This window comes from Stegodyphus dumicola, chromosome 5, assembly GCF_044657685.1.
Source record: "Stegodyphus dumicola isolate Sdum_Otavi_A_Nest chromosome 5, ASM4465768v1".
Taxonomy (NCBI): Eukaryota; Metazoa; Arthropoda; class Arachnida; order Araneae; family Eresidae; genus Stegodyphus; species Stegodyphus dumicola.
In genome coordinates, this window is record NC_140772.1 from 89,826,423 (window position 1) to 89,839,748 (window position 13,326).

At 32.4% G+C, this 13,326-nt stretch overlaps 1 protein-coding gene across 1 annotated transcript in view; it reads right to left on the reverse strand.

Moving 5' to 3' along the window:
* Positions 1-13,326, reverse strand: part of LOC118181837 (cell adhesion molecule Dscam1-like) — a 1,450,682-nt gene that overhangs the window by 693,355 nt on the left and 744,001 nt on the right. The gene's annotated exons all lie outside the window — the stretch shown is intronic.

Sequence of the window (13,326 nt, forward strand, 5' to 3'; positions counted from 1 at the left end):
AACCCTGCACCATCAAAACTTTCACAATTATGGACGTCTATAGAGGCAGCATGGCTCAATATTCCTGCAGGGGACTTCCAACGACTTGTTGAGTCCATGCCATGTCGCGTTGCTGCACTTCGCCGGACAAAAGGAGGACTGACAAAATATTAGGAGGTATCCCATGACTTTTGTCACTTCAGTGTATATATATTTAGAGAGAGATAAGAAATAAGAAATTTAGAACCAAATCCACAAAGACATAAGAGAAATGAGATCAAAACCAGCAAAAACCAAAATTCGCTATAATTATGTAAATAGAAAATCAACTAGTAGTTATATTACCAGAAGAATTATATATATGGGAAATACAAAAATTAAAGAAAATATAAAAAATATGTAGGGAGAAGAATGCAATCAAAATCAGTATATTTTGTTTATGTATATATGTATTAAAAACTGAATTATTCAATATATTTTGAAAGATTAAAAAAAAAAGACCTACGTTAATAAATACTGAAATACTGACTGTTGACATTTATTATGTATTAAAAAAATCAATTACCCAATACATTTTCAAAGACAAAATACAAGTCTACTCACTCTAATGCTGGAGTACTTACTTTTGATTTTTTATTGTATTACGTATCTATAAATACTGTATTGTGATTATTCTTTGCATCATACTATTCAATTGAGAACGAAATTGCCAAGCGAATTTGTATTTCAAAATACTTTGCAAAGCTTCGTTCAGGCATCAATGAGCAGTCTGCATTCAACTAACAGCCAAACTGCATTTAAACGTTTCAAAAAAACTTCAATAAATAGTATTAGAGAACCTTGTTTCTTTTAGGGCAATAAATTAAGATTCAAGAAGGCGTCTATAGATTCCTCTAAGAATAGCGAAAAACTTTTCTCCAACTTTCTCGCAACAGTGAGTTATTACTGTTTTTTATTCCTTTTGTATCCCCCTGTTAGATATTCTGCTGTCGTCTCGCTAAATTTCGTTGAAGCAAGTACTTGAGGAACTTAATAAATCAAATAAATTACCTTACTTCGGCATGTAGCGTCGATAATTCAATATTTCTCTATGATGAAGAAATAAATAAAAAACTTACTGACTCGCCGCCCAGTTAAACTAACCGAGGTTAGGGCAGTTAAAAGATGACGAAGAAAAAAATCTTAATGTTCGGAAGACTTTAATTTATTTAGTAAGCTCCTTTAGTTTTTAAAGAAACCACAAAGTTTTGGATAGTGTTATAGGCAACATGCATACCCAGAAGCAGGAGAAGAAGGTGAATTTATTATCATTAGAAAGGCTTTGGAAAATGAGCGAGTAACTATTTAAATATTTTGTAGGCCCGTGCGTTAATGGAATACATTTTAGAATCGTGATGGCGAGGAAACTCTTGAATAATTAATCAGATCTTCTCGCGACACGAGTTATAAATTTTTAAATGAGAGAAATATAACCTAGGAAGCGCTTTGGGATGGGTAATAAAGAAAAAAAAAATATGCAGGGATGCTGTACAAATTATTTGGCGTTGAGGACACTTCAGATGAAATATTTCCCGGCTTTACGTTTCAGATTAATTCGAAAAGGTCTAATTGAGAAAAGTCGCCGTTCTTTCGCGAGTAAACGCTTGCATACTGTTGTTAATCCATAAGCATTCCACACGAAAGCTGGAACTTGCCATTTATAATTATTATACATCAAATTTAAGATTGATTAGACAGCATTGCTCATTTGATTTAATTAATGTTGTGTCATAAAGGCTTTGAAATTGATTTTTTACTGCCACATTTAACATCCGTAATTAAAATTGCCAATAGCATATCTTTTAAGGAGATTAAAGACAGTATTTCTGTCGGTATCAGCTGCATGGCTGACAGTCATTTTAAACAGAGTTGACACATTTATAAATTCCTTAACGGATAACTTTTGATTTAAAGTGATATAAATTATGTTATATCATAATTCCAAAAACAAGAATGAACGATGCCATAAATAAGATAAAATTTTAAAGCTAATGGCTGCATTTATTAAAAGTTAAACAAGTCTTTCAGTTCCATATGAAAGTATTTATGAAACAGAATATTTGAAAACATTGGAAACATTAGTAGAGAAAATAAATAAGAGTTATTTATAATGTCATAATTTAAATTGATAATATTCATATAATTTACGAAATTTAGGAAATTTCGAGGATATAAAAATATATTTCTTTAATGAAAATCTTTTGTCGTTATATTATTATCAACAAAATGTAATATTTTTCAACCACTAGAATTAAAAATAGTAATTGACACTAGAATTAAAAATAGTAACTGACATGCCAGTTAGAAGAATTGTAATTAAAATAATATTTAATAAAAATAAAAGTTTATTAAAATTTTATAAAAATGCTAATCAGTTAAATGTGATCCAATATATTTCATGATATTACCCCGCAAAATAATAGTTCAATAATTAACTATTTATTATTACTCTTTACTGCTAAAACTACGTATACATAATATTCATGCCAAAATTAGATCTTAATGTCATTAGCTCTGGTGTAGGCTTCATGCTCCTACAGCGTACTGGAAAGATGTATTACGCAGTAAGACCTACACTTAATTCATTATGTAATTAATTAAATAATTATAATATCATAATGACAAAAATTGTTTGAACTGAGGATAATTTTGTACCGCTATTTTTATTACTTATTATACACAATATACTCTTCTTTAATTTCTTATGTTTTGAATAATTCATATTGAGAAGATGACTGAAAAAGGTACTAATCTTCGCAACAATTAATTTTCTGAATTTAATATTAATGACAACTGAAAACATGACTTCATCAAATAAATTTGAAAAAAAAAATCATTTAAATCGGTAGACAAAATGATTCATGTTACCTCAGTAATTATTCTAATAGTCTCATTAAAGACATTTCCGGAATAATGTTATACCTGGCACTTACATAAAAAATGGTTCTAGTTCTCATTTCGACTGTCCATGAGCATTGGAGCGAAATGTTCATGGATTTTGACACAGATGGAATTATTAAATTGAATAGAAACTTCAGTAGGTATAATGGTAATAAGTAAGAGGAAAGTAATAAATTTATTCGTAAAGCCAAAAAGATTACTTAAGTAATTAATTAAGTATGGATTACTTATTTAGATCATCACTATCTCTATAAACAATGAAATAAGTTTCATTGCATGTTGACTTCGATACGAATTACATAAAATTATAGGGATTCTTATAGTTTCCTAATAGTTTCTTTTAAATTTTGAAACCTTTTCCCTCAAACTCTTGTTTTCTACCTACAGCTCCCTGCCAAAAAGAGATTTCAAGTATCGCGTTTTATGTATATGGAGTAGAACAAGTATGTATTTAATGGGGCGTTCAGTCACTTCCTTAGAAGAGGTCAGAAATCATCAATAAAGCGTGTTCTATCGTTCGGGACCCGTCGTTGTTTTATGCCTGCCTTACTACGTTCGGCCGTAGTCTTACGTGCCTGTTACTATTCGCCGTTGAGACTTTATTACGGACCAACTCGGTTAGTTATTTTTGTATAACTTCAACTCAAGTTTACCTAGTTAGAATTATTTTAGTTTCTTATTTTCTATCTTAAGGAAAAGTCAAAATGCAGACATTCTATTAAGCCCGAGAGGAGCCGTCTGTAGTATTTATTTGAGTGAATAAAAGGGCACTTTAACCCTTCTTTGGGCTTATATTTTATAGTTGTAAGAAGCTCAGCGAATAGTGGTTACATACTTCACTAAAGTTGTATATAAAGTTCTAGTAGCCAACGACACATAAATAAATTATAACTTTATAAAACAATGATTTTTATGAAAATGCTGATGTTCTTTAAAGTATTTAAACAGTATCTTTCAGTTGAGGTAAAAGTTTATTACTTTGTATGTATGAACATTTCAGATTAACAAAATGCACACCAGCAAATTATTTTAATAATTATAAGGGTCGTTCAAATGAAAGTAGCATTGCTGTAATAACTCAGCCATTTGAAGAGACAGATGACTACGCATGCATCTGCAGAGGGCGCTAAGTGCTGGTATTGCATGTGATATCGTCAGATATAGATCCCGCCAGATGCATGTGTGATCGCGTCCGAGCACATTAAGAGGCATCGTCCGCATCATGGATGCCTCCAAACGGTGTCAACGCGCGGTCGTAAAATTTTTAACAGCGAGAAATGCGAGTGCTTCTGAAATCTATCGTCGAATGCAAACTGTGTATGGTATGGAGTGTATGAAACGCAGATCGATATTCGATACTGTTGTGATTTTCGTAGTGGAAGAAGCAGTACTGACGACAGGTCAAGCGCATGAGGTTATCACCAAGGAAGCAGTATTGTGTGCACACTTCCTACGCTCATAGACTTTTCTTTTGTTATTTCTCGAGTGGTGATTCGCGAATTATTTTTCACGAGACGGCCTACATCTGCAATTGCTTCCTGAGGGGTCACCATATGCGCTTGACCAGATTGTGGTCTGTCATCAGTACTACATCTTCCACTACGAAAATCCCTACACCATCGGAATATCGATCTGCATTTCATACACTCCATGCCATACGCAGTTTGCATTCAGCGATAAATTTCAGAAGCACTCGAATTTCTCGCTGTTAAAAATTGCACGACAGCGTGTTGACACCATTTGGAGGCATCCATAATGCAATCGATGTCTCTGAAAGTGCCTAAAGCTATCACACATGCATCTGGCGGGATCTCAGAATATTCCATGCAACCACAGCATTCAGCGCCCTCTATAGCTGCGTGCGCAGTGACTTTTTTCTTCAAATGGTGGAGTTATTACAACAATGCCAGTTTCATTTGAACTACCCTTATACAATGCTTTAGATTGTCACAGAAGGGCATATAAAAAAGTGCTTCCTAACATGTTGCCATTATTAGAATCTGAATAAGTGCTTTGAAAAATATCTGAAATATTTGCAATAATATACGTGCCATTTTTTAATGTCAAATATGTTATAAAATATAACATCATTCAGCTTACTGAATTGTATATCAAAAAAAGAAAATTTTCCCTTAAGATGGTTTACCCGAAAGCGTGCTAGTTAAATATGATTTTTGGCTTCTTCGGCTAATTTCACAAAATAAATATTCACAAAATAATATTCCATTTATTAATTTCATATCGTGTATTTACGAAATTTCAGAAATTATCCCATTAATTTATCCCATTAATCCCACTAATGTTTCCAACATTCACAGATGTTACTTTCGTGGGTGGTTTAGAAAGGACTGGGTTAGATTGTTTAGTTAAACCAAAGTGCACAAGGCAAATAACTTGGGAGATGGAGGAAACCTCTCCTCTTATGATTGCCACAAGCGTCTTGAAAGGATTTATGGACGAACAGATTTTTTATAAATTTATTTTGCAAACCTACCTCAGATATATACATGGATCGATTTTTCTGGGATTCAGAACCGATACCACTAGCGTGCTTCCAGTTTCGCCTAAGTAACGTGGGAATTTAAATAACCAAATTTCTGGCAGTGTATTTCATATATTATTTAAATGGAAAAATAACGAAAAAGTTATACAGTCAATTATCTCGTTGTACAAAAAATCTTCGACTAAAGCTAATGGTCTGCTGTGTATAAGAATTCGCTTTATTTTCATATTTAATGGCATAATTACAAAGAGATAGCATATCAAAAGATGATGAAGAATAAAATCTTTAATTCAAGAACATTTTTATATTATCACAACTATATTCATCGTGATAATGCTTGAATATCAATAGAAATATAAAATGAATGGAAAAGAAATGAAATGCAAAATATTATATTTCGAAAATTCTAATTTGCACTAGAATTTTTCCCCTTCTTTCAGATTATAGATTTCAAGCATACGCTTACGCCCAAAATGAGATGAAATTCATATTTCATTGTCATGTCTTGATACGTTGAAACAGTAATTTTTAGATCAAGTTTACAGAAGTTCTGAAAATGGAAGAGAAATGCAGGAAGTTAGTATTATCCAACATCAGTCAATAAATAAGATAGCATGGTTGAAAGTATCAAGTATCCTCTAGAAAGAAATGACTTCGCCGAAAATATTATTTCGCCAGTCATACCCTTTGACACAAGAGTTCCTATTTCTAAAGAAAGCTTATATTTTTTTTTTCATTTTTCTGATTATTGCAAATATATCCAGATATTTTATTTATTAGTGAATATATTTATGTCTAGATGCTGCAGATACTTTCTATATTTGATAGGGTTATGTCATTTTTTTGACGTTTACTAGATTGATAAATAATACACTTTAGCTAGAAATAATTTAATTTCGTACGAAAAATAACATCTTTAATGCAATGGAAAGTGCTACACATGTTTTGTAAATGTACTGTATGCATTCCAACATTTCATAGAATACCTGAGCAATTATATATAACTAAGAAAAACTTGTAAAATAGTTAGGTGTAGAGTATGTAATTAATATCAGAATAACTTTTCGCTTGATTTCAGAAAACAATTAATTCTATTACAGAGGTAGAAGTGCAGTAGTGGTTTTCCGTATTTCGTTTGAATTTATGGTATAGAGGGAAAATAGTAACTTAATTGCAAAGACTTTTGCATTTTAATAGGAACTGATTCCTTATATTTTTATTTTATTAACTTTATTGCTGTAAGTTTAAATATTATGGATAATGCAAATTTTCTGAAATTTCATGCACTTCCAACTAGAATATTAGAAACACAGGAAAAGTAACTAACAGTTCTAGCACATTAAGAAAGGAGTGGGAAGACTGCTGATATTTTCATAATCGTAATCAGTTTACCTCAATTTATATATATAAAAAAATACAGAAGAAATTTTGATGCATACAGAAAAACGTAAGTAAAGTAATAAATATAGCATGCTTAAGATAGAAAGCACTTATGGAAATATAACACATATGATAATACATAATGGTATATAAATAATGCTTGTATAATGATATTTTCCGTACTTCCGTTTCCGTTCTTTTCCCAAAGGAAAAAGAAAGGAATGTAACCGATAACTGGTACATGCACAAGATATTTTTCCAGTAATTTCTCTTTTTATTTACAGAATTGTCTAAACTAACTATAGATATTTACATAAACCTTAACTTCAAGTCCATTTAATTCACAATATTTCATAGAAAATCTTCAGAAAATTTCATAAAATTACTACAGTAATATTTTATGCTTTTATGTAACCACAAGTTGAAAAAAATTAAGTTTTTCCAAAGATTGGTTTAATATGAAGCGAATATAAACAGAAGGAAAAGAAAATGTTGCCAAGTATGAAAATTAAATTGCAAACCTAATCTCGTATCCGAGCACTTAATAATAAACAGAAAGGTCCAATACCATAAATTATTATTTTAGAGTTATTTAGAGTAGTCTGTGTATCTTTAAACATCAGCATAACAGATTCTTAAACAGAAACTTCCGGTTAACGGCGTACTACAGGAGCAACCACAATTCTGGGTCTAACAATCGGGATGACAATTTAAAAGTAGTTTGGGAAATCTTATGTACAAGCTTTAAAATAAAGTAATAAATTATTTTGAAAAATTTCATTAAAATTGACGATTAGAGCGCAGTCGGATACCTTAGTTTTGGCTGAATTTTCCTATTTAAGAAACTCTTGTCAAATATGATTTTCTTTGAGTTTATTTCTCCCAAAGAGCGGTGAATAATGACTGTATTTAACTCGTACCTATAACTAAAAGTGTTTTGAATTAAAAAAATGTTTAAATGTCTTAAATTTTAATATTAAATTTTGACTGGATAATTTTTAATTATTTAGGAGAAGACTACTTGAGGGTAAACGGCAAGTTTCAGGTTTGAAGAAAGAGGAACTGTATATACATCCGCATGTGCACCCTCAAGTGTTCTGCTGATTCCAAGCACTGAGTTTTCATAATGATATGTTTTGGCTTTTATTTTGTCTTCAAAGTTTCAGTAACTCTTAACTGAGTTCAGACAGTTTAATTTTACTAATGTAATCATTCTACCTTCTTGATAAGCCTAAATTTACCACAGACTTTTAGTTATGTGAAAATTGTGAAGGTTCGAGTCCTGCATTAAGCTGACTGTCACTGCTCATCCGAGATTTCTGATAATTCAGATGTTATGAAAGGAATGTATGTAGTGCAGTTATATTCAACAAATTATAGCTGACGTATTACTCCTGCATCTATCATTAATGCTATTACTACGAAAACATTCCCAGAATTTCTGTGCTAGCTTTAGTTTTGGGGCGATTCATTTGAAGGCTTTGCTGAGCCTTCATCACAAATAAAAGATTTGACGTAATTCTGTGCAAACTGAGAGTTCTCTGTTAGAAATTAATTCTCCAGAAGAGAAATCTTAGCTTTTGTAATTATTACAAATACAATTTAAGCTGTTATTTTGCTCTGCTATAAGTTATCGTGTGACTGTCTTATTGAAGAAGATTTGTTTGTCACTATTCTGTGCTTTGTAAAACTAAACGTAGCATAGACTGAAAATGAAAATTAATTATTATTTTACGTTATTTGTTATTAATATATTAATTTTGTGATAGCTCTTACTAAAGCAGTTGAAATCTTGTTGGTATAATTATTATGTTGTTTCCTTTGAGTTCAATTTTAGAGTTATTCTTTTGTCCTTTGTGAAATAAATATGTTAAGTAGTGACAAAAGAAAGGAATGTACCATACTGTATGCATTGACTAGTAAAACTAAGAAAATGGATAATAGTTTACAACGTAGATATCTTTCATTGAAATAAATCGGGATTCAAATTGGAAGAGAAAGACGCTAATGTAAAATTCAAAATTAAGCTAAACAGCAACCTTATTCTGTCGTAGATTGTGAACAGAAACTCTATCGATTCAGTTCAGACACATGTGCCTCTTGTTCAAGAGGATGTGTGTCTCATGGCCTTGGAAATCGATATTTTTTTTTAACTACATCAAATAATATTTCGCTTTTGCTTAGTTTTGAGTAAAACATGCTTATTTTAATAGTATTTAATATAGTAATAACTAATGGGTGGAAACTTCAAAAAGTACGATATGCAAAGAATGATAGCCGTGTTCATAGTGAAACGTGATATTATCCAACTGTATCAATGCAGTTAAATTTATTTATTTGAAAATCTGACTTTGGCAATTTGAATTCGATATGTTTAGATAATATCATACGTATCAGGAAACTTTGCAGCTAGTATAAGTTTATCCACATATCTCTGTAAGTGAAACATTTATGATATGAAATCACTTACATGGAAATATTTATAAAACATTTTAAAACAGGTTTAGGGGGATTTTATTCATCTTTAGAACTATTTAGGCGGCCTTTAATTAATGTTTAAAATTTAAAAAGCTTCGTTTTAAATGTTCGTTCTGATAGTTTTTCTGGACTATAAGGCTGCATCGGGATTTCTATGATAGATAGGCTTTTCGGAAAATTTCCAGCGGTATTGGTTTCCATTTCTCTTCCATAACATCCAAAGTCAATCAGTCGTGGTGGGTTTGCGCTTAGAAACAGATCTTTTCCAGAAACCAAAGGCACAATATTCCACAGGTGAAACCTCAAAGGACTTTGCAGGAATATGTTGGAAAAGTACATATGCAGCAGCAGTGCAGTTGTTTGCAGCAGTTTTTCATTTTTCAACGAAAGCAGTGGTACAGTTTGAAGTATGACTTATTGCTCTGTCCAGATGAAGTTTCAAACTTTGAAAGTTATTGGATAAAGAAATGAATTTCTTATGCAAAAATAGGACGTAAAACTTTCCCTTGATAGTACGTTGAGTTGTTTTAATTTTTTTTTTTTCAGTTCTTATTTTTAATTTCCCAGAAGATTTCATTTTTAATTTCCCAGTGTAAGAGAATTCCAAGACAGCCATAAATCCTTTTGCTTTCACAGAACCGGATTTGAAATTTTTTTTTTCGATAACAAACAGAGCCTTTCTTGTTTCAGTCATTTAGGTTAGCTCATGCTTCATCAAGGGTCAGAATATATTTCCATTTCTCCAGCTAAATAGTTTTCATACAGAGTTTTACAAATTGTCCTATGTTTAGCCACATGGCTGGGCAAAAGATGGCGAACATTACGTTTATTAGTATTTTTATGTTATAAATTTTGGTTTATTACCTTATTTAGAGTTGCGAAATAGATCTGTAACGCCTCCCAGCCGGCATATTGGTTACTGACCCTGACTGCCGTAGCGTTGGGGTTCGAATACCAGAGAAAGCATGGTTTTAATAGTTTGTCCGTTCATAGGAGGCAACGGTGGCCACCTATTAGGTGCTTCCATAACAGTTTCCGCCATTTGTAGCGGAGCAAGGCTAAAGCGCCGTTCCCACTGGGGTTTATCTGAGCTAACGTAGTCGGCTCCATGTGTCGACTAGCTCCGCTGTGCCTGCAGTTCAGATTTTTCAACTTGCTGCCCTATGGGGAAAAACTGGTTTTGCAGATGGGTCGAGTACGTTAGTTGTGTTCGTTAGCTCAGATAAACCCCAGTGGGAACGGCCTTTTAGTAGCTATTAAATAAAGCGCTCAGACATTTTTTTAAATAATCTCTAGCAACTATAAATACATTCGCAACTATAAGGCTAAGCAACTGATTTCTTCACTGGCGGACGTTCTTTTGTTACCAAATATTTAACTTTAGAAATACTATAAACAGTATATACCATTTCCGAGAATTCGTTTGGAGTTTTCTTTTCCATGGAATGAGTTATTAATGCGTTTGGAATGAATTATTGATTGTTTTTCTCTTTCCGATTAGCAATTATGCTTAGTTCGCACATAGAAATTTTAATGCCATGCGTTTTCAGATGTTCTTTTGTTGTGCAATGAGAATATTTCTCTTTGGAAAGGGCAAAAACATATCCTTCCATCCATGGCTTCTTTATACGACATTTTGAAAGAAGAATACATTTTTTAAAGCTTCAGATGATATTTCTTGTTTCAAATAGCAATCTGTTGTCAGAAATGTTTATTCCAACACATTTGCTTTATTTAATTCTTTATCGAAATCCTTCTAAAAATGTGTAAGCATCCTTTGTATGCATAGTTACAATAGCAACTTTTTCTATCTTTCTAAGTTACTGTTATTCGCTAGGCGAACAAAGCAAAAAAACACATCGATAATGACATAACAAAGATATAATATGATCTATGACCATTATGACTGCTAAACGAATATGCCATTTGCACTGTAAGCGATCCTTTCTGTAATGGATAGGCTGCATTGCATTATGTTATTTTCCCTAGGAATGGAAGTAATGCAGTATTTAACTCATAGGAAACACATACCATCGTTGTGGTATATAAACAAAGGGCATACGTTCTCGATACAAAAGACATTATGCCAAATATAACACAAGCTTTAAGTGAGGGCTTTAAGTCTTTTAACTGTTCCAGCGTGAATTAATCTCAATCCATTGTTCTATATAATTGTGTGCCCCATCTATCTGAATGAAGCATTTTTAAAAAAAATATAATTATCTTATTATACTAAAAATTCATTTAACTCCGTGTTGTTACCATAATCAGTCACGTAATTAAGGATTTTTCGAGGTAATATAAAAGTTTGTAAAAGCAAGATCACATCGCTGAATGCAACGACCGGGTCAACAAAGCTCATTTTTAATCAAGGCAATTCATCATTCAGGTCAACTGGCCAATGTGATTCTGAAGTAAATTTAAGGAGACTTTTTTTTTTTACAAAAAATTTTTACCTAATGTTTTCGAGCCAAGACAGCTTTGATTTCTTTGGCTAGATCTACTTGGTTACATTTGAATTCAGATTCTTTAAAAACTTATTCTTTTCAACTAATCCTTAAAATTTCTTCAAACAACATGCCTAACATTCATAGCGGTAGCGCAAACTAAAACAATGTGTGGATATTGTAATAAACGGTACGTACTTTTAGAAAATTTTCTGTAACTTGCTTTGCGTATTTAACTTGAATATTGCGTGCCTAATTGCTTAATCATGGCGTATTGGTAATTTAGAGGGTAATATTAAAACTCTCGAGACAGAGTATGGCTCGGCAGGGACCGTACTGCTACTGCCTTGTCTACCCTTGTTCTGTGGGGTCGCCAGACGGTCGATGTCGTCAGTGGACGGTTCGGCACTAATTCCGATCGGGAACTTGCACCGTAGGATGGAAGCTGTCTCGCTCCGAGAGTTGTGTCCTCGTCCAAGTGGACACAAACAACTGGTCGTCTTGCATGCAGACATTGTGTAAGCCTGTTCGCAATATAATAGCTGAGATTGCTGTTAATGTTGCCAATAAATGATCTGCCATGAGCTGAGTCACAGTAATGTGCCTCAGCTCATGGCAGTAGAAGCGAGGTAATGTTACACCTCCTTCGGCCGAAAGAGCTAAGTAAAAGTCTCCCGCAGGTATTGTAACTTTAGGTCTGCCTGGAGTATGTCTTCTAGACACAAAATCCTTGGATTCAAACTGATTCCATAGTCGGTGGACCACACTACGAGAGACATTGAGACGTCTAGCGGCATCATCTTGTTACATCCCCATTTCCATTCGATCGCCCGCCACCTCAGCGAATCGGGCAAACGACTTGTCCTGGACATATTAAACTTTCCTGAATATTGTCCACGAAACTGTAACAACAACTGAAGATCAACACTCGTGAAAAAAAATTACAATTTTTGCATTTTTTCAACAACTTCTATATAAGTATTCATCAAAAGTAGTAGCTATTGTTTTTGTACATATTTTTTATACATCGTTACCGTCATGCATATGAACTGTGTATTTAATGGTGATCTGTGAAAAACATGCTGTTCCTTAACTTTTGGAGGGCAGTGTGGTTATCAGCTTAGATTTAAAACTTAAATACGCATTACAAAGAAAATTTAATCAAACCTTACTTTAAATATAACCTGAAACAATAGTTTCACTAGTAATAACTATAACTTTAGTTTTATTACAGAGATTAAGAAGTCACGTAATAATCTCAATGCTTTGGAATGAAAACATAACGCAATACAATTATCTTTGTGGCTAACATATAAATTTAATCACACAAAATTATGGAATAAGTTATAACGATTCTTTTTTAAATCACATATAAAATAAAATAATAAAATATAAATCTGGAACTTTCAAATTTTACATTACGCCCAAAGGGGCGTTTTTTAACGTTTTGTGTGTTACTTTTATTTATTAAATATCATGTTCTTCGCACTTAAACCATAAAATTCCATTCAACAGTAATATCGCCAAATAATTTTTAAATGAGCATATCTTTATAATTTCCGACACACAGTATTCCGACGACAATTCCGCACAATGTTG